We start from the raw sequence: 21109 nt of genomic DNA, 5'->3' as shown, positions 1-21109 counted from the left end.
GAAACTGTAACAATCTGATAAAAACCACCGAAATATTATATCAATTTTAAATGTTTCAATTATAAAAACCCTTTCTCAAAATCCTTCGTTATATCTGCACGACCTCCGAGACTTCCTGTAACTATTCAGAATCACCGCACGAGTTTGATTTATCTGATTCTGAGTCAGCTTCGGCAAATGTGGGGAAAAATACAAGTCCAACCGTGTCGTTGTTTATTTTTAAAACTCAGCCTCGTTATTCACCATTCGTAATTATCATCAGGAAACGGTGAACGTTGTACCAAGAAACGATGAAGCAACTTAACAAGTCTTCGACGAAATGACTCGCTTCTCATTGCTTGGCCTTCGATTCGAACCGGTGCTGGACTCTGATTTGTAGGTATTGTGACCGAGTCGATAATTTTCTTCGCGCGTTCATTCGATTCATATATATTATATATCCTTTCGTACTGCACAGTCTTATTCTCATCAGCGTTCGAACTTTAGTCATTTCTGAATGAAGCTTTTGACTGTGCCCGAAGTTGTACGAACTCCCGCAAAGAAAAACATAAAATAAAATAAGGGAAATACTTGTGCCAAAGTTGAGAAGTCGAGAAGAATTTAGTTCCACTTATACCACGTATGAGGAAAATTGAAATCATCCTACTGAAACGATTAGCGGTTTAACATATAATTGAAAATAAGAGCAGTTAAGGGAGTTTTGAAGATATATGACTTATTTCAGTAGCGTCGTGGAAATTTCTCCGGGAAGTTAATGATGTTTTTTTCTCTTAACAAAAAGTCGTTTGTGATTGTAAACTAACCCATACGAATACTTGTAATATTAGTAAATATCTTTAAAACTAACAAATTTCACCTCGTCATTATCGATAAGAACAGTTCGCGTGGGTTGAAAACCAATTTTCGACGAATGAAGAAACAGTTGTAATATCATTAGTGCAGTTAAAATAAGATTGAATTTGTCCAACGTACAAATATCGAAGTAAATTTTTTTTTCAAACAACGACGGTTAAAAATTTTCCTTTCGTAGTGGCAAAAAGGAGATCATTTCTTTTCCCATTACAGATCCGCGTTGGATCTTATCGATCAGGCTCAATCATTCGTAAATCAGACCGGCTCTTGACAAAAATGAGGTATAATTAATTATTGCACCTAACGACGATCCAGAATCGAAAATTTCTCACGAACTTTGCTGCCAAACATGACGCCTAAAAATTCGCGGTTACGAAAATTCTTCTGCTTGTGAAATTTGTCCAAGCTTTATCATTATCATTTTCTCAAGCATTCGGCGTCCCCCTGTTTTCATCGTCGTTACGGATTTATTAAAACCTTTTACACGCGTACGACGGTTTGTATCGGACACCTAGAAATATTCGGCGTATAAATTATTGGATACAAACGCGGCCAGCGCGTCGTCTCCATAAAGTGCCGCATAAACTTGACGATTCTTAAAGCGACAATTTTTGGATAAATGTTCGGTAACTTGGCCTGAAATTTTTCTAGTTCAATGGCATGTGTTTCTACCTACTTTGTTGTAAGCAACAATCAGTGAACTGTAAAATATTCGGGTTCGTGCAAGAAGTGCCTTTGTTGTGAGTCAAAAATACACAACAGGATCATATCTTAGAGCTCAAAAAATTTCAGCAAAATCCTCGATCCATACTCTGCAAGTAATCTCCTCGTCGGTGTCACTTTTTGCCATCGTCTCGCGTGATTCGTTGTTACGCGATTCAGTCAGGGCATTTTAGTCATGCTCGAGCTGAACTGCATCGATGACTCTGGGTATGTGATATAACGTAGAGAAAACGAGGTGTTTCCAAGAAATTGATAGGCAGGCTTGCAGTTACGTTCCGACTTTGTTCCTTCGCCATCACGCCTGCGGAAGTGGTTCGGTATTGCTGTTTTTCCCCTCAATGTCGGCCATTCGGGTTCAATAATCCCAAGTCTCGTGCGTTGTACGCTTCTTAAATTTTCTTACTTTTCTTTTCCTCCTTCTTTGTCCCAAGGTTGGCTTACGGTGGTGCACCGGAGATATTTACCCCGGGTACGCGACGATAAGCGGCCCGGGTATTTCAGCGGGCTCTGATACCTGAAACCGACCAACAACCTCGGAACAACAGCCGCCCGTCTCTTTTCTCGGTAATTCGTAATCGGAAAATGAAAACCAGGTTGTCTCGCTTCTTCAACTTCGAGGAGTAATCGTTCCGTTCCAACTGTTTATCCGTTTTATTGTATATTTTAGATATACGTTGATTATTTTCCAGAATACGAGCAAACAATAACGACCATTCGATAAAACTGCAATCATTACTTTGTTGTAATTTATATCGGGAATTAGATACGGCTTTGACGGTTTATTTCTATTTTTCAACTTATATCGTAATCGACGATAAGATGCGAACTTGTTTAACGATTATCATATTTTCAAACAATTCTTTAATAAACGTGTTTTAAGGAAACTGCGTTAATTTACTTTCAGCCTGTTCGATCGCGTATCTTTTAAGCGAATAACAAAAATGTGGAACATATGTTGAATAATTCATTCAACCGAAGCTAATCGATTTATATTCAATTAATACAGTGACCCGTAATTAATGTACGTGTAACAAGAATTTCCGTAAAAACCATGAATCTCATCGAGTTCGTCGAAAACATCCGATTTGCAGAATACATAATTATACGAAGCTTGTATATTATTTTATACGCATGGCAAGCTTTTGAAACATTTGATTTATCAAATAAATAGAGTATCATTTTCTGGATAGAGAACTTCAATATAACTCATCGAAACGTGACAATTCGAATGCCGTCGATGTGGAAGAAAGAATTAAAAAAAAAAAACGACGAATAATAATTAAGCTTTTTCGTTTATATCTTATACTAAGAGTATGCATTATTTTGGCGTTTAAAATGTATTCCGTTTTTCTGCGCTTTTATCTCTCAAAACTTTGCTCAGATTTTTTCCTCTTTTTTACTTAACAGCCTGTGAGACGACGGATGACGCATATGATAATACTGTAAATCACAATCATTGCGTATTAAAAATCGTGTCTTCGACATGTCTCTTAACAACATCGAATCCAATTAGTGAATTCACGCATTACTTGCGTATCGAATTTATCCATAATTATTACAGCAATGACAACATTTTTAATTACGCAATTGCACAGCCTGCGTATGAATTTTATGTGCAAGAGACGCGCGGTGAATTTTATTTTCGCTTGTTTTCTTCCTTCCGTTCTTTTTTTTTTTTTTTTATTACATCTTTTTCACCTTCTACCGTTATCGAACGAAGAGTAGAGAGAGAGAGAGAGTCTGTCGCAGCCTCGGGTGAAAATTTTCTGTGTTTACAAGAACTTGAAATCGCTCTGTAGATATTGAGATAAAATACTGAGGTATATATATATATATATACACCTAGCCAGCTTGTTTATTGCCTTGTGCAGCGGTGATTCTGATCAACCGATCGGTCAGGATTTCCCAAACTGACGTCAAACGAAATGCGAGATAACCGGGGGAGGTAGGCGAGAATCTTAGTTGTGCGGAAACTTGTACAAATATATTATGTATATAATATGAATACCTACACAAGGCTGAAGTTTATACTTGACGCTTTAACGAAATATCGATAATAATATCATATTTCAATATTTTCCAACTTTAAAGCGATTTCAAGGTATACCCTATAGCTGGGTTTCAAAGGTATAACGAATAGGCCCAGGATTAATATGTAAATGCGACATTTTTTATTTGAATAATTGTCAATCCTTGTTCAGTTTTCCACGTAAAGCGTGGTGTTTAGAGCCAGGAAATGTAGTTTCTATTTTTCGTATTTTAGTTTTTTAAGTCTATATATTATATGTACATATTTTGTAATTTTTAATACATGTATATCCGGACCCTATTAATGAGTATAATCTAAGAGAAATTTTTAGGTCCGGTTACCGCTCAGTCCTTAACTACTTTCATTTTTAACCACAATCGAAAAATATATTTCTAGGTAGAAAATGAAAATTAGTTTTCCAGCCGTTACCGGAAAGTCTAGTATCCGTTGCTATTCTTTCTCGTTACGATCGCTGTTGCTATATTTTCTTGCAACCGTTGCGAAAATTTAACGCTCGTGCAACGATAAGTTGACGTCAAAGCCTTGTTTAACTAAAAAAGTCGAGTAAACCTCAGAAATTGATTTTGCGTTTCAATTAGCAAAAAAGGATCGACGATAGCGCAAAATGGTTAGGCGTACCTCGTTTTTCCAAATTCCAACAATGTTCAAAGAGTTTTTTTTAGCGATACTTGTTTTACTCAATTTTTCTAGTTACCGTAACAAATGAAATTTTTCTCATACAGTGCATGTATGTTTTTTCTCACGGTACGGTGCGCTGGATTTCGAACAATCCTAAAGTTGGCAAGTAATTGTAATTTTCATTTAAAAATGCATGTTCGTATTGTAAATTAACGAAACGTGTTGAATCTCGCGAATATAGTATTGCCTGGATCGATGAAGTATCAAGTATCAAGAGTGTTTTAAAACGCATTGAGTTTCCTCCGCTCGATCTTGATACAGGAGATGCAATCAATAATCTAGCGTGTGACAATTACGAGTCGAGAAAAAATTACCCCGCGTGTGCAAGATTTGATTTTTCCTGTATATACATATATAAGTATATATATATATATATATATATAGGCAGGTAGGATATTACATACACGTTGCATTGCAGTCATGCGATAAATGCACCGTCCTCCATACAATGCGGTACGTACGAAACAATGAATAATTCGGCGATAAGTAGCTGTCGAAGATGCGGGAATAAAACGCATTTAACACACCTGCTGCCGGGTTTTGTATCATACAATGCGTACAATGTATCAGAGTATTATACAAAAGAGACAGAGAGAGGGGGAGAGAAAGAGAGAGGAGAAGAGGATGAGGAATTCCTCGAGTTGCACAAAAACGATTGAATAACAGAGGAGAGTAAATAATAGAGAAAAATGAAATAAATTGAAGTCAAAGAGAATAAAATGAAATGAAATAAAATAAAATGAAAATGAAAATCGGCGAGGCACAAAACGATCGTGAAACGTTTAAAAGTGGCGGCGCACGCGAGCCGCGGTCACGCAACGACAGAAGAGCAAAAGATTCGATACCGCAGGTCTACTTGTCTCACTCTCACTCCCTCTCTCTCTCTTCTTCTCCAATGGCGAAGAGGGGATTCGCAAGCTTTTTCAAAAGGCACGATCGGCGACGTCGTCGCATGATATACGAACCAATCGGATGTTACGAAATTTTTTCATCGTACCTAACCCGCGTTACGATATCCAAATATGAAATTACGGGGCGTCGCTAACCGGAAGTGCAATTGTGTATCGTTGTTTCAAGAGGGCGAGCTTAAAGCTCGAGGCTTACTTATCGCGCTGCATTTCGTGTTTCACGCGTTACGAACGCTTGTAATTAGAGGTAACGAGTTTTCCTGTCGCAGGGTATTAACGAACAATCGTATACCTAATTTTATCACTCGAGTGTGAGATGGACATAGTCGACGATATTTTTGAATCTTCTCTGCCGATAACGCAGGTTACTATATTATTGTGTATGTACCTATTCTCGAAGTTATTAATGCGGTGATTCGATCACACCTGACGGAAACAGTTTTCGGATAACGGGAATTTCTCGTCTCTGAAAAATACACTGTAAAAAATTTGGTGTCAAAATCAACACCATTTTAACACCACGCGTAGTCCCGAAAAGTCCACTCCGTTGGTGTGCATGCTTGGTGTTAACAGACGGTGTTAAAAGTTTGGTGTTCCGAAGTAACACCGATTGCAGTAACACCCGAAACCTGACACCTTCAGAATAACACCAGAGTATTGACGCCCAGACAATTATGACACCATAAAAATCAGCACCAAGGAATTTGAACCCTGCGAAATAACAACATCGAAATGGACACCATAAGAATCCGCACCGCTGAATAAGCACCTTGCGAATGAACACCAGCGGATTAACACCCTGGCAATAACACCAAAAAACTGACACCCAGTTGATAACACCAGAAAATTGACATCCGCAATATAGCACTATACAACAACAAAAAACAACTCCAAAAAATTGACACCATGGTAATAACACCAGAGAATTGGCAAACCGACTATTTTTTCTTATATGAATATAGGTATATGCATATATGACACATGAGGTAGGGTTTAAAAATAAAATACAGTGATTCATAAGATAATCCAAGTCAATATATAATTTCTATTACATAGGTAAACACCTTACATGTGCTTTCAAATATATACATATATAAACTTATTTTTGCTTATACATATATATATAATATATATAACCACATGAACCTTAGAATAATCTTACATATTATATATTTGATATCAAAAGTACAAAACTTATTTTCTCTTTAACAACAAATTGGCTAAATAATAATTAATCATTATTGTTTGTACTTTCCGTTCTGCGGGATAGGAACTTTTAAATACCGTATGCATTTATATGAACATATGAATTGAGTGACACGAAACGGCGTAAAAACTAATAGTACAATATACATATAGATTATAATTATGATAATGATGAAAATAGTAGCATATAGGTACGTTTAAAAAATATGACATTTCGGCACTACGAACGTAGTAGTTTTGTGATAACTTTGATGAAATTCATAGGCATATTTATGATCCAACAGATTGAGATCGATTAAACTATAGGTCTTTATAATTTTGGGTTCGACTACAAAAGCATGGTACTCGTCACTAAAATATTTTGTTTTACATTTGGTACAAATAACGAATGGTACATTGCGATGTACAAAGATATGAGTGATGACCTGAAATACGGGTAGATCCGTCTGTTCATCAATATGGGTTGCAATTGAAAATCCGACTTTATAAAGAAATCCAGAAACTACTTTTTTCACCACGAATATTCTATCGGATGGATTAAATTGAAAATCGCTTCTCGCTAACAAAAATTCAGATATAAAATTGTCATACCTATCAAATTTGCCTCCGCCTGTGCCAATAAAATTTCTTTCTTTTGTGTCTTAGGACAGGCATTGCGGAGGAAGATCAACTGTCCTTGCGCACTTTCCTCATTGTGAGGGTACACATTTTTGGGGGTCGAACGTTTTCTTTCTGCTCAATTTTAACTTCTTTACTTGGCACCTGACGACGTCTATTGAGGGTGCGCAGTCTCCAGGAGATGTAACCTGACCGGCCTTCAGGGTCATAGAATATTTCCTGAAATTTAAATCAGTAAATGCTAGATAGTTTTATTAACACATAAATAATTCGCTACTGTATATGATCCTGTAAAAAATATCGGGCTAAAGTTTCACTTATATATAGATAAAATATGTTAATTCAAAATTTTTTTCAAAGCCAATGCCGACTAGAATGTGGCAGTATTTTATTCCAATTTAATAATTTATTTCCAATAAATTCACCAAATGGAGATAGGTTAGTGTACACCGAGCGTTTTGGTAATTCAGTACGCGGAATGAAATGATAATGCTTGGTTGGTACTCAATTATACAAGTCAGCACCAAATGGTTTAAAGTAACACCATAGAGCGTTGAAAGAACCCTAGATACTATTCAAAGAACACCAAATAGTGTTAGATGAACAGAAAATAGCATTTAACGATTTATTGGAAAATATTATTTATTAACACTTACCTGTAATAATAAAATCATTCTATTCCAAGGGCTTGCCATTGGGAGTGAGCACTTTTATCTATTTAGTCTCCCCGTTGTATCGTCCCTTTCGCAACTGGAAAGATGTCCCGGTAACAATGTCACCACTATCCGGTGCATCCTGCACATTTGCTGCTTGCTGCGCACTATCAATCAACACATTTTCCATTTCAGGGCCATCCATATTAAGCAAAGTCACGGTAAAAACATTAACAAAATCTGATTCCGACATAATTAGAACCATACACGAGGCAGACAACACGTTTTACCTGAAATGCGAAGCGACTGCTTGTAAGCGCGCGTGGAGGAAACTGAGCTTCTCTGACTGCGGGCTAAGGACTTGCGGCATGTTAAAACTTGTACGCGTAAGAGCTTTCGACATCAGATTGACACCATCGGTGTCAATTCAACATTATATCGGTGTCAATGCAACACTGTGTCGGTGTACACGCAAATCTGTGACAGACTTGGATTTTGAGGTTGACACCATCGCCGTCAAACCAACACATTGTAAACAATCGACGGTGTGAACTTCTATAAAACTTCTATAGACTGCATTTCGGTTTGGAAGCAACACTATTTGGTGCTTTTTAACTTCCCGTTTCTCCATTTTCGGAGAAAAAAGGAAATTATTGTCATCACCCCGAAAATGAAAAGTTAGGTGTTCACTAAATCTTGACGTTTCAAGATCCAGAGAATCATCTCCGACCGCTTTCGGACGGACGACTGTGTGTGTGTATGTGTGTATGTATATACGTATCTGATCAATTTTTTTATCCGACGATATCTCAAAAACGAGGCACCGCATTTCAATGATTTTGGTCCCAATCGACGCGGCTTTTCAAAACTTAGAACTGATTAGATTTTTGCTTTGATCGGTTCAGTACTTTTTGAATTATTCGAACAACAAATCTCCGAAATATAAAATAAAAATATCCTGAGAATGGATCAACGGATTTGAATGAAAATTGGTACCATGAGATTTCTGGGGTCGTTGATCACGAATATGGGGTCAGATTTGCAAAATCTAAAATGGCGAATCCAATATGGTGGAATAAAATCTAAAAATATTCGGATTTTGGTAGAAATTAGTAGTCGGAGGTTTTTTGGGTCACCGATAACAAATCCAAGGTCAGAATTCCCAAATTCATAATGGTGGATCCATTATAGTGGTTCAAAATAAAAGAAAATCATATTATCTTCATGTAATATGGTATCCAAGGACTTTCGACACATCAATCACGAATCTGAATTTGTAGTTCGAAATTCGAATTGGATATTAATATTTTTTTATTCCGTCAACTTGGAACCTGCAGTGTGATAACGGGAAGATCGAGGGCTGGCTCACGGTCAGCTTGTTAAACACACGCAACTCGTCATTTTCGACACCATATAGTGCTAAATTTTGAATTAGCGAATAAATGTTGCCCATATAATATATACTAATTTATACATACATGCGTATAATCTGATATAATCTTATTGGATCAAATACGAATTGTAATTTGTTTGTTTTTATTTAATTTTATCGTGTTAGGGCGGACTATTTTTTTCCCGAGTAATCTCGCGCACGGTGAGATATAATCACTGAATACAATTCTCAAGTTATGTACGAAGATTTCCGACATCTAGACAGTGAGTATACCTCGTACCACAGACGAGGCTCATTGTGACTATGAGAATTTTTATTTTGAAGATATACTAACTTCTGAAGAGGGTAAATCAACACCTTGATCATTCAAATTGCACCGAAATGTGTCTGTTTGAGTAAAAAACTGCAGATGGTGTTGATTCACGTAAGATGACATCATTTTTAATCCCAACAACATTGCCGGAGTATTTCATAAACTTTATTGGTGTTATTCGTGACACCGAAATTCCCAGCCAATAACACCGAGCTTGCTTACTAACTTCTGAAGAGGCTGAATCAACACCTTAGTCATTTAAATTGCACCAAAAGGTGTCAGTATGAGTTAAACACTGCAGATGGTGTTGATTTAGTTAAGATAACACCATTTTTAATTACAACAACATCGCCGGAGTCTTTCATACACTTTATTGGTGTTGTTTGTGACACCGATATTCCTAAACAACAACTCCGAGCTTGTTTACACCGCAAATTTTTTACAGTGTAGTGCGTTTCGATCCTATACGAATATCATAAATTTATGTTTTACGGATGAGAAACTATAAGCGAATTATTGCTATGAATTTGTTTTTTTTTTTTTTTTTTCAGTGGGTTATGTAGACAAGTGTGCCAAATTTTGAGTTTTTCGCTAATTTCTCAACACACGATGATGCGGGAATAAATGAATCGCTGTACAGTTCAATGTTCATTTCCAGTTTGTCACGTAGAAAAAAAAAGAAACATTTAATTGAGTAAATTTCCCGTCAGTCGTATTTGGACAAAACTTGAAAGCAAGTACTGGTAGCGTATGTGTATACATGAAAATTCTTTAATAATCTAATAACGAGGCCTCGAATGGTAAATTATACACACGGAACTTGGTAATTTATGGAAGAATGAACGGAAGCGTAAACTTGAGACTAAATATCGCGCTCGTGTGGAACGTATTGGGGTGGTTTATTTGTTAACTTTTTTTTTTCTCAAGGTGTCACTCAAGAAATTTGCGACAATGACAGAGAAAAAAAAAAAAAAACTGTCGTAAAATCTGGAGGAAGTAGAAAAATATTTATATATCGCTACCGATTGTTGAAAATTTTTTTTTATATTCTTACACATAAAAATGAATAAAAAATATCACAGTAATATTCGGTACCAACCTCTAAATATTTTCCTACCTCCTCCAGGATTTACGACAGTACTTTTTTTTTTGTTTTAACCAATTTTTCGAACGGGACGTTAGAAAAAAAAAGAACCACCAAAAAAAACTTGTATCTTAGATGAAACGACCTACGACTTTAAAATCGTTGTCAAAGTGATCGAGCTGCAGGCGGCACGGCTTACTCCGATTTATCCTGAATCTTTCGAAAGTTTGTTAGACGACTCCTCCGTTCGTCTTCGTCTTATAACGTACCTCATTTTTGTCCTACCTGGTAATTTCCGCCGTAAGACTCTTGACACGGCTATAACTTGAGCACATAGATCGGCACACAGAGTAGATTGGACGGGTGTGAATGACAGGCAGTTCGCTACAACCCCCAGAAATGGTTCGTTCATTCCCGTGCACAGAACCCTCGTTAGCCACGGGGTTCGTTTGGTGTTGTCCCGGCTATATCGACCCGCGAACTTGAAAGCCGCCTAGCTCCGATACGTCGGTACACTGCGAGCCTAGCTTTATGTCATTATATGCGAGAGACTTTAAAGCTCGTTCCGTGGCCGAGTCGCGGTGATAATTCAGGACGCAGCTTGGCGAGGTGGTGGTTTTTTGAAAAACCAGATGATTTGGGAAGATCGAAGACGTTGAGAGGTCGAGAAATCATATTTTTACCTCAAGTTCCAGCCTATCGTGTTACGTCGAAAACTCGAGTCACTGTCAATTGTATCGCAATTCGATTCCGAAACTCTGACATAAGGTATGTACGACTTTAGAACCATATCAGAGAGTATTGCAATGGGACTACGCGACTAGAAATTTAACGCCTACTTTGAAACCTACGTAAGGTTTGAAGATGATAAAGTAGCTTCTTACTTTGACGCTAAAAATGTCCGAAATATCCTGCTTTGCCAAGCTTAGGCTCAAAGTAGGGTCTGTTTCGAACCTCGTTCAATCCTCCAGAGGTGGTACAGTTCAATGCGTCGAATGAATGTTGGAATTTTGTATTTATATTAACCTGGAGCTCCTCTCGTTAAAATGGTTTCTGTATTCGTAATAACGTTGAATAAATACAGCTGAAATGCGATACTTGATTTTCAAACGTTATTGAAACTCATCGAAATTATGTCGAAACAGCCCTTGGATCGTTCATTGTGAACACATCTATATATGATGAGTTACAGGTCCAATGGTGGAGCTGTAGATCGAACAGCGTCAAAATAGGTTCAATCGTCTACTAAGAGAGCGTCAAAGTAGGATTTGGTACTTTTATTTTTAGGAATTGGAGTTAAACTCCAACGTAGGATTTCTTCTTAAATTTTTAGAAGCTAGAGGGTCAATGTAGAATTTCTGGATTCGGTTTCCTTGAAAGTAGGTTTAAAATAAATCTCGGTAAGATCAAATGTAGTCACTAAATATCGACTATCGTTCAAATTCGATGTTTCAAACGAAACTTTGGTCATAACATGTCGTTGCAGCTGCTATTTAACCGATCGCTAACTACCTGAACTTGCGATTGATCAAGCTTGACTAACGAGACACAAACGATCGCTAATACTGTTCTCCGTACAAAGGAAAAATCGGTTATTAGACCAAGGTTCACAACGCGAATGACCCGTGAAAAGGTTACAATTATCGAAACTGGCGTGAGTATCGTGGTGAAAATTTGAGTTTTCGATGAAACTTGAGGCACGCAACAAACCGTTAGCGATCAGAAATCATCGTCGGGTATCTTTTTTTTTATCGTACCTAGTTTCATTGTCCTATCATCATCATCCAAATCGTACAAAAGACGAACTATAATTGTATTTTAACTGCGATCGCGACAGCTTTTCCTCAAGCTTTACTTGTTCGTTAAAACGACACCGAGACGACGACTAGCTGCTGACTTGTGCTCCGCACACGCGCACACACACAAAAACCGCACGCAGGCAGAGAAGTAGAAGAATTTACGCCGCTGACGTTGCAGCCCAGCAGCACAATGGTCCCTGTGCAAATGCAACGAGGAGGAGGCTTTTGCATCCGCGGGTAACGCGAACGAGCTCGTTGAAATATATCTCTACGCATTGTGCGTAGGTTATATATATATAATATATGTATACATACCTGCAGCTATAACGTATGCCAAGCAACCACTCCCTCTCATGCTGAAACTCGGTAAACCAAAGCACCTTATAGGTAGGTATGTACCTCTTACACTTCCAACGTCTGGAGCTGTTTGTAGGCAAGAATGTGCGAGGCACGTTTATATACGTATATATATATATATATATGTGAGGCAAAAAGGCCCGCGAGGTCTCCTTCTTCTTCCCTTTCTTATTTTTTAACATCGTCGAATCGCTTCCTTCTTTCTGATCTATATATATATATATATATATACATATACACACGCACGCACGCACGCAAGCACGCAAAGACACGGTAATAATTTACTCGCTGAACTCACGTGACGATAAGTTTTGTGAATTAATTATAATTGACCTGAATTAATCAGAGTCAACTTAATTATCGATAATTAATTGAATATACACGAATTAACTTAAATAATGAGAATTGAATTAGAAGTAAACTCAATAATTGAAAAATTAAGTCAAATTGATTTGATTTAGTTTTGATTCGTCACGTGCAGTTATCTGTTTATAGAGGGATGAAAAAGTTGAAAAAATTTAAATAAAACAAATTTCGTTGAATCGAGAAAAATTAATTTAAATTAACAGAAAGTGCAAGTCAATGAATGGAAATTTTTTGAATTCAAACTCACTTGGATTGGAATGAATTATTGCGAATGGTTGGGAAAAAAGAAATTACGAAATTCGTGGATTGAAATGAATTGAGTTAAATTCTCGATCTGAATTGAAAAAAAAAAATAATAATTTCGATCAATTCAGTTACAAAAATTATTGTATCACTCCTCGACACCTAAACACGTCCTGCAGGACTATCCGGGATTTATACACCCAGTTGATCGTTCGGTATTCTATAGTTGTATAATCTGTGCGATGTATAGGGAATGCCGCTGACAACAACGAGCCTACTCACGCTTTTGGTATGCTCCGTATAACGAACTCATCCCTCCAGACTCTTACATAAACCAGCTCGGCTTTGAATCATCTCCCGGATTGTATTGTGTATTGTTGAAAAGGCTGAATTTTCTTTACCACTGAGATTATCTCGTTAATTATATAATAATAGGTACAGGTATGCACGCTCGGACGTGGCTGAAGCTAGTAATGTTAACGTAACGAAATATCTAGATGGTATTGACAAAATGTTTGATACATTGAAAATTTAATATTACTTTCAAGGATGCTGGTATAGATTTCGAAGAAGTATGAATATTTTACTTTGTTTTATTTTAGACAATTGATTCTCGAGTTACGAATTCTATGATTTTTACTCGATAAGAATTGAGGATATTTCCGTTTTCCATGCGACTTATGATTATTATGTTTCATCCAACTACGTTTATGCAATAGGTTCTTCATTCGGATCTCCGAATTCTCTCGATGACAAAGAATTTCAAAAATTTTAACCCTTGCGTCGCACACCTTTTTTGCACCATAAAACTGGTGTCAGCCGGTCGGGAAAAAATTTCGGAATACTTCTCAACTGCGATATTTCAAGGCAAATCACGTATTTTCAGAAGAATGAAATTTCGAATGTGAAAAAAAAATTCACAGATCGGAAAAATATCGGAAAATGGATCATTCTACTAGAACAAAAAAAAAAAAAAACATCCAACTCACTGAATATTCAATATTTTTTAGCTGAAAATTGACCGAGTAATAACTCTGAAGACACGTGACAGGTATTTGAGAGAAAAAAATATGGAGATACTGCGCGATGAAAAAACGTATTTATTTCAGTGATTGAAGTTGAATATTTGAAAAAAAGAACGAATCAACGATTTTTAAACGTGATGTTTCATTACTTATCTTTGATCAAACAATCAGATTATTTCGTATGTTTTTTGGAATGAAAAAAACACAAGAAAAGCAGAGACGACGATTTCTTCTCAAAGCAGATGATCGTTCTAACCTTTTGAATTGCAACAATTCTTCTTGCAACCCCGATATTTAATTACACGCGGCTTCGACACAGCTTTCTCTTATTGCTTAGAAATTCGCTCTTCTCATACGACACGGAATGATCTTCGACTATGGCACATGATTTAGGCCCGTACGCTTCCGTGGATTCGTATGATTATAAAATTTTACCAAAGTTATCCTATGAAAATTGAGCGATCGATCCGAATTCATTCAATACAAGGTGTGTAATTTCAACGAATCCAACAGGATTACATTATACGTTCAATTTTACGTTGCGTACCACGAACAATGATTTTTTTAAAATTATACCTCTTATCCATCGCGAAACATGTTTATTTATTTATATGGTAACTAGACAAGCGAACGCCTGTGAATCGTACGTATTACATGTATAATTCGTACACGTATCAACTTCTCCCCCCGAAACGTTACGCGCGCTCATACCGTGCGCGGAGCTTCTTCTGGCCGCTTCTCAACTCATATCTACGTATACGTACAGCATGACATAGGTGTACGGAAATATTGCGCACGCGTGGGTATGTATGCGGCGTTAAAAAGCGTACGTGTAGCAAGTGCCTTATCAAATAGCGGGCGTCTAGGCTCCTCCTATGCGAACGAAATGGGTATAAACCTGGGACGTCGGTTGGCTGCAAGGCAAAACTACGCATCCGCGCCGTCTCTCTCTCTCTCTCTCTCTGTCTCTCTCTTGAACCGTCCTATAGACGCGACAATCATTTGCACGTATGCATTTTTCACCTCGTTCAATGAAAACCCCTGCACGCCCACCGTATATACTTTGGAATTAATTTATCATTATCATTCGGTTGGACATCATCATCATCATCATCATCATCATCATCATCATCATCATCATCATCATCATCATCATCGTGGTCGTCATCGTCGTTGCGTGTGGAAATTTTCGGTAGTAATAATGGAATTTCAATTGCGGAAAATAATTAATCCTGTCAGCTGCGATCGGATCGATTAATTTTATTTTCCGATTATTGTGATCATGGTGAAGTTTGTAACGTTGTTTTAATAATGGATTTTTAGAAGAAAAAAAACTTGTTATTTCGCAATTTTAGGATTATCTGAAATTTAGGAAACTGTTGGACGGTTAGAAAAAAAATATCCCAGCAGTTCCACTAAAATTTTTTTTATTGATTTGATTATTTTTTCAATCGAATACCAAGTGAAAATAAAGGAAAAATTACGAATCACATGTTAGTATGACAATTTAATTGTTGGAAGTAAAAAATTTTTTGTCGTATTCACTAACGGAAATTTAAGCAATAGTGCAAATAAAAAGTGAACCTGATCGGACATTATCTTTAGTGATATTTCGCTGACAGTGTAATAAAGCACGAACAAACTTAGAAATAGATTTTTTAAATTCAACTTTACCGGTTATTCGAATGGTGTAAAATAGTAATTCTTCTTTTAACGTTTCGATACGATAACGTTAATAACTAATTCAAAAGTTTAAATTTTAATGTGTTATGTAACCCTGCATAGAATTAGTGCGAAGTTTTTCCCTTTCCTTTTCTTGCGCAGTGATTTTCCTTTTGCGACATGTTACATACCTACATATATATATATATTTTTATTTTTATTTTTCCAACTTCAGACAAGGTATATTTGCGGATAACAAATTTTATTATATAGAGAATTTCTTGATTGCAGGTTGTGTTATTTTCTATTCCAAGCGAGTGGAAAAAAAATAAATCGATTGGACGAAGTATGGAGTTGCGCTTTAAGCATGATGACGAATTTGTGCATATTATGCACACATATTTCGTCGTCTATATGCAGGCAATATGAGATATTTGTAAGCCGGGTCAAAAGACGTGTCATGACATAAATTTTCTCACGAATTGCGGAAGGCTTGTCTATCTAAGATCTTACAATTATTACAAGTCTGTTTTTTTTTTTTTCTCTTTATAACGGTACGATTCACAGAACTTGTTACATGCAAGATTTATGCGACGGAACTAATTGTAAGTCTCGGGGGTATACACGGGATAATTATTTCTTGATTAGCATGCGCCAGTGAATATTAAGATCATCGAGATTTAGATGAAAATTAGAAATATACGCATAACGTTTTTCACACTCGACTCTTTTTTCACGCCCTTTAATTTTTCGGAGAAGCTGTTGAATCATGTAGTATGTGTATCGTGGACGCGATGAAAGAAATTTTCAGTTTCTGAAGTTGGTATTAAACAGGCTGCTAGTTGCGGGGTTGTAGAAAATAAAAAAAAAGTTGATCGTTGTTCGGAACGTTGGATTCAAAGTTAGTGTATCGCGGTAGAAGTATTACAAAAAATTTAACCGTAATGAGGAAAATTTGGTCCCGGTGAACGAAATTTCTGGGTTAATATAAGCCCGACCAGGCACATTATTTTCACACAACGAAAGAGTTGAGTTGATTTTGTAGTGCGTGGGAAACAGAATGTTACACTAATGTCCGAGAAAAGGTTTGAAACCACAATCCCATAGATTCTGTTGCGATTGCTATATCAGATCTACGCAGCGAAATAATTTTGTAAAGATTGAAAAATGATTGTTTCATTTTTGCAACTGAAAAAATTACCGTTCGATTGTAATTTATGTTGCATGAATTAAGAGTCAGTCCAAACAACGACAAAGAAATATGCCGTTGCGATTCGACAAGCCGATTCAATCGTATTAGACCACGAATGATTTAGTTCTGCTGATTATACTAGACGGATGCCTCGAGCCTCTCCTAATAACTGCACATCTTGCTTCTCTTGCGAGAAAGGATCTTCGACTCGTCGCAAATAGTATTTTGCCACTTGAACGAAAAAATTATGCAGACTTACCATGTGGCCTGTTATTTGACAGCGGTAATCGATTGGTAGTTCTCGCGATTTAGTAAATTTGGATAATCTCTATCCACCGAATGAATTTGGTGAACTGTATGATGCAATTCGGTCGAATCTATCGGAGGATATTCGATATTTTGATGGTACTATGAAAAACGTATTATTTCATTAAATCGACTAGATTAATATCGAGAGTTTTCATGTTTACAATTATATTTTTTTTTGTCCAATTTCAAAAACAATCGTTTCATTAATTTTGGTATTTACAACAAAGTATTGCGAACCCGAGAGAAATTTTTCAACAAAATGCTTCTACGAATTGGTTGTGTGTTTTTTATTTTTATTTTATTTTTTTTCTTCTCAAAAAGGATAAAGTTTTCTCCGAGTTTGAGTGTAAAACGTACGATCCTCTCGAAAAATTGGTACAATGTGTAAGAAACGAAATTAGAAATATAGAAATTGGACTGATTTACGCTCCCCCCCTCTTTGATGTGAAAAACTATTATATATAAACTATTTCCTTTCCTTTGGTGTTTTTTTTTTTTTTTTTTTTCGTTTTTGCCTCAGTCGACGAGACTCGCGAAATTCCAACAAGTTGTATTTTTCGCGCGATAGTCCCAACAGCGGCCTTATTTCTAGTCCCCGATCTCGCCCGCCGCGCGTTTTCGGCCCCGTGAACGAAACGCTCTTATATATTATATATATGTATATATATATATATATCTATATATCTAGATACCTACGTACGCGTTACACACGCGCATGCATATGCATGTGGAAACGCGTCGCGGGATGGAATGAAACAGGTTTTCGAGTTAGGTCAGGCCTCGGGACCGAGGTGGGCGACTGAGTGCCTGCCTCTACCTGTGCCAGGGGCGCTCTTTAGGGTGGAAAACGTTGAACAGGTGCTTCGAAAAATCCCGAATGGGACCCACCCAACCTCCCTTCCTCCCCGACGTCCTGGCCTCGCACTGAATACAGAATGAGGAACCGGGGAAATATAATTATAATAATTTATTCGTTTTGTCCGCGCAATTAGTCGCCCTTTGTTTCGATAATTGAGTGGTGAAACATAACAAAAAAAAAGAAAAAAAGAAAAAGAAAGAAAGAATAAAAAAGACAGTGATCAGGAAACCAAAGAAGGGGGAAAATATAAAACCACGGACGCGTTGTAGGAATAAAGTAAAAAAGAAATATTTCACCTCGCAGGTAATTGTACTTTTATTCGTACGTATATGAATATTTTATTGTCAGAAATCCGCATCGATAGTCATAAATCATGGGTCGATTGAACCCATACATGCAAACAAATTGTGAGATATGATAGTTTGTTGTTGTTGTTGTTTTTATTTTTTTGTTTTTTTTCACTACGCACGTTCAAAGTTGCGTAAGTCAGAGTTGAACGAAGAATTAACATATTTTAGACCAATTCGAAATGACTAATTCCAATTATCAGAATTTGAGAAATATGACTTACCTAATCTTGCATATCCTTGTACGTACAATGTTGCGGAAATGAAAAGAAAAGAAAAGAATAGAAAGAAAAATAGAAAGAAGAATAGAAAATTGCATTGTTATACGTTGCACGATTACTTCAACCTTATACGCGTGCGTTTTTCACAGTGAATATATATATACACACATACATATGTAATAAATATACATATTTATTATTTATAGGTTTTAGGTCGAGTTCAACTTCGTTTGTTATATAAAACAGGCGTGAGACGCGCGGTGTAGATTTTTTTTTTCATCCCTTCCTCAACTTTTGTGTTTTATTTTTCGCTTTTGTTTTTTTCACTCAGTCCTCCTTCTCCAACATTTTTGTGTACCTTATTCTTTTTTTTTTTCTTTTTTCGAGAGCAAACGCGATAATTCACTTTGTCTCACTGCACGCGCTTGCACAGGGTATATACATACATATACATATATATATAAACGAATACACCCGACACCTATTTCTAAGCACACGTATGCATGCGACGAGCTAAACAACGCCGGCTCCCCCCCCCCCCCCCCCCCTCATCTTCTCTCAATTTCTCTCTCCGCGGGCCACACGACTAAGCACGTACCTCCGCACCTCGAGACAACACACGCCGGCATTAACTCACGCCTACCATACATAATGTACAAATAGGCATGCATCCACCACCTAGGATGATGTCAGTCTCTCTCTCTATCTCTCTCTTTTTTTCGGTACGATGGCTTAACACTCGAAGAGGAACCGCCACTGCTTAATTTTTCAATTTTTAACATACCGCGTGAAATTTTTAGGCTCAATTTTATGCCCTCGTTTGACCAGCAATAGCCGTTCTCCTTTCTCCCCGAGTGCTTTATATCCTATACAGGTATATTATATATGCGGGTATACATATACATATGTATATATATATATGTATATATATATGTATGTACGTATGTATAAGAGACCTACAACCCATCGCTTCTCTCCACTCGTCTCTGTTGGCTCACGAATTTTTCGTTTAACGAGTTTCCTTTACGTCTCTTCGATCCTATAACACATTTGCAATCGCTATTCTTATTTGCACTCGTACGCATTTTTCATCATCGTAAACGAAGCCACTAGTTTCGAATATTAATCGAAAATTCATTCATTACTTTCCAAACGTTTTATTCGTATTATTTATTTATTTATTTATTTTTTCATGTACCAGCTTATAATTTTTGCACGACTGTTATATATAGTAAGTAAATAAATAAATAAATAGAGAAATATATACATATATAGTAGAAGTAAAAACGTAGAACAGCAAATGAATTCCAAGCTCCGTGATGACGATAATAATAATGATAATGATCATGATGATGATGATGATGATGATGACGATGATGATGATGATGATGATGATGATGATGATGATAACAATAATAATTAACGGAAGGTAAATCAAAAGTGTACAATAAACAATATTATATACACCTACCGATAAGAATTAAATAGTCCCGGTCATTTATCAGTCGGTACTTTCTTTATGTTATATATATATATATTGTCTTCTCATTCCGCGGGCCGACGACCTTATATATGTGTATAATTGTATATATATATATATACATACATATACATGTATAATGTATATAAAAACCCCGGCGGTGGTTAAACTTTGTTATACATGCCTAGGTACGTATATATATGTATATACATGCATACGTATAGCGCATGTTAACATGCACGCTGGAAAGTCAGGCGCCTCGCCTCTCCCCCCCCCCCGCCATCCCTCAATCACTTGCTTCGACCTTGACCGAGAAAATTCAAGGGTGTTCCGACAAAAAATTCATTTGTTACAGTAATTAGAAAAATTGAGTAAAACAGGTATCGTTAAAAACAAACTGTTTGAATATTTGTGGAATTAGGAAAAACGAGGTACGCCTAACCATTTTGCGCTATCGTCGATCCTTTTTTGCTAATCGCAACGCAAAATCACTTTGCGAGGTTTACTATACTTTTTTAGTTAAACAAGGCTTTAACGTCAATTTATCGTTGCACGAGCGTTAAATTTTCGCAACGGTTGCAAGAAAATCTAGCAAGAGTGATCGTAATGAGAAAGAATAGCAACGGATGCTAGACTTTCCGGTAACAGCTAGAAAAGTAATTTTCATTTTTTACCTAGAACTATATTTTGTCGATCGTGGTAAAAAATGAAAATAGTCAAGGACTGAGCGGTAACCGGAAATAAAAATTTCTCACAAACAGTGTAACCCAC

At 36.7% G+C, this 21109-nt stretch overlaps 1 protein-coding gene and 1 long non-coding RNA gene across 3 annotated transcripts in view; one reads left to right on the top strand and one right to left on the bottom strand.

Annotated features, from left to right (window-relative positions):
- wge (winged eye) overlaps positions 1-21109 on the top strand; it is a 132054-nt gene that overhangs the window by 61893 nt on the left and 49052 nt on the right. The gene's annotated exons all lie outside the window — the stretch shown is intronic.
- LOC124218831 (uncharacterized) lies at positions 7137-8672 on the bottom strand. Of its 2 annotated transcripts, XR_006883188.2 has the most exons (3): positions 7979-8672; positions 7692-7855; positions 7137-7254 (listed from the first exon to the last, which is right to left on the bottom strand). It is a non-coding gene; the product is annotated as an uncharacterized lncRNA (long non-coding RNA). The 2 variants fall into 2 exon arrangements; XR_011177278.1 differs by having other exon boundaries at positions 7692-8672.

The sequence above is a fragment of the Neodiprion pinetum genome, chromosome 5, assembly GCF_021155775.2.
Source record: "Neodiprion pinetum isolate iyNeoPine1 chromosome 5, iyNeoPine1.2, whole genome shotgun sequence".
NCBI classification, from domain to species: domain Eukaryota; kingdom Metazoa; phylum Arthropoda; class Insecta; order Hymenoptera; family Diprionidae; genus Neodiprion; species Neodiprion pinetum.
The sequence above is the reverse complement of the archived record's forward strand: the minus strand, read 5'-3'. Positions and strand labels throughout refer to the sequence as shown.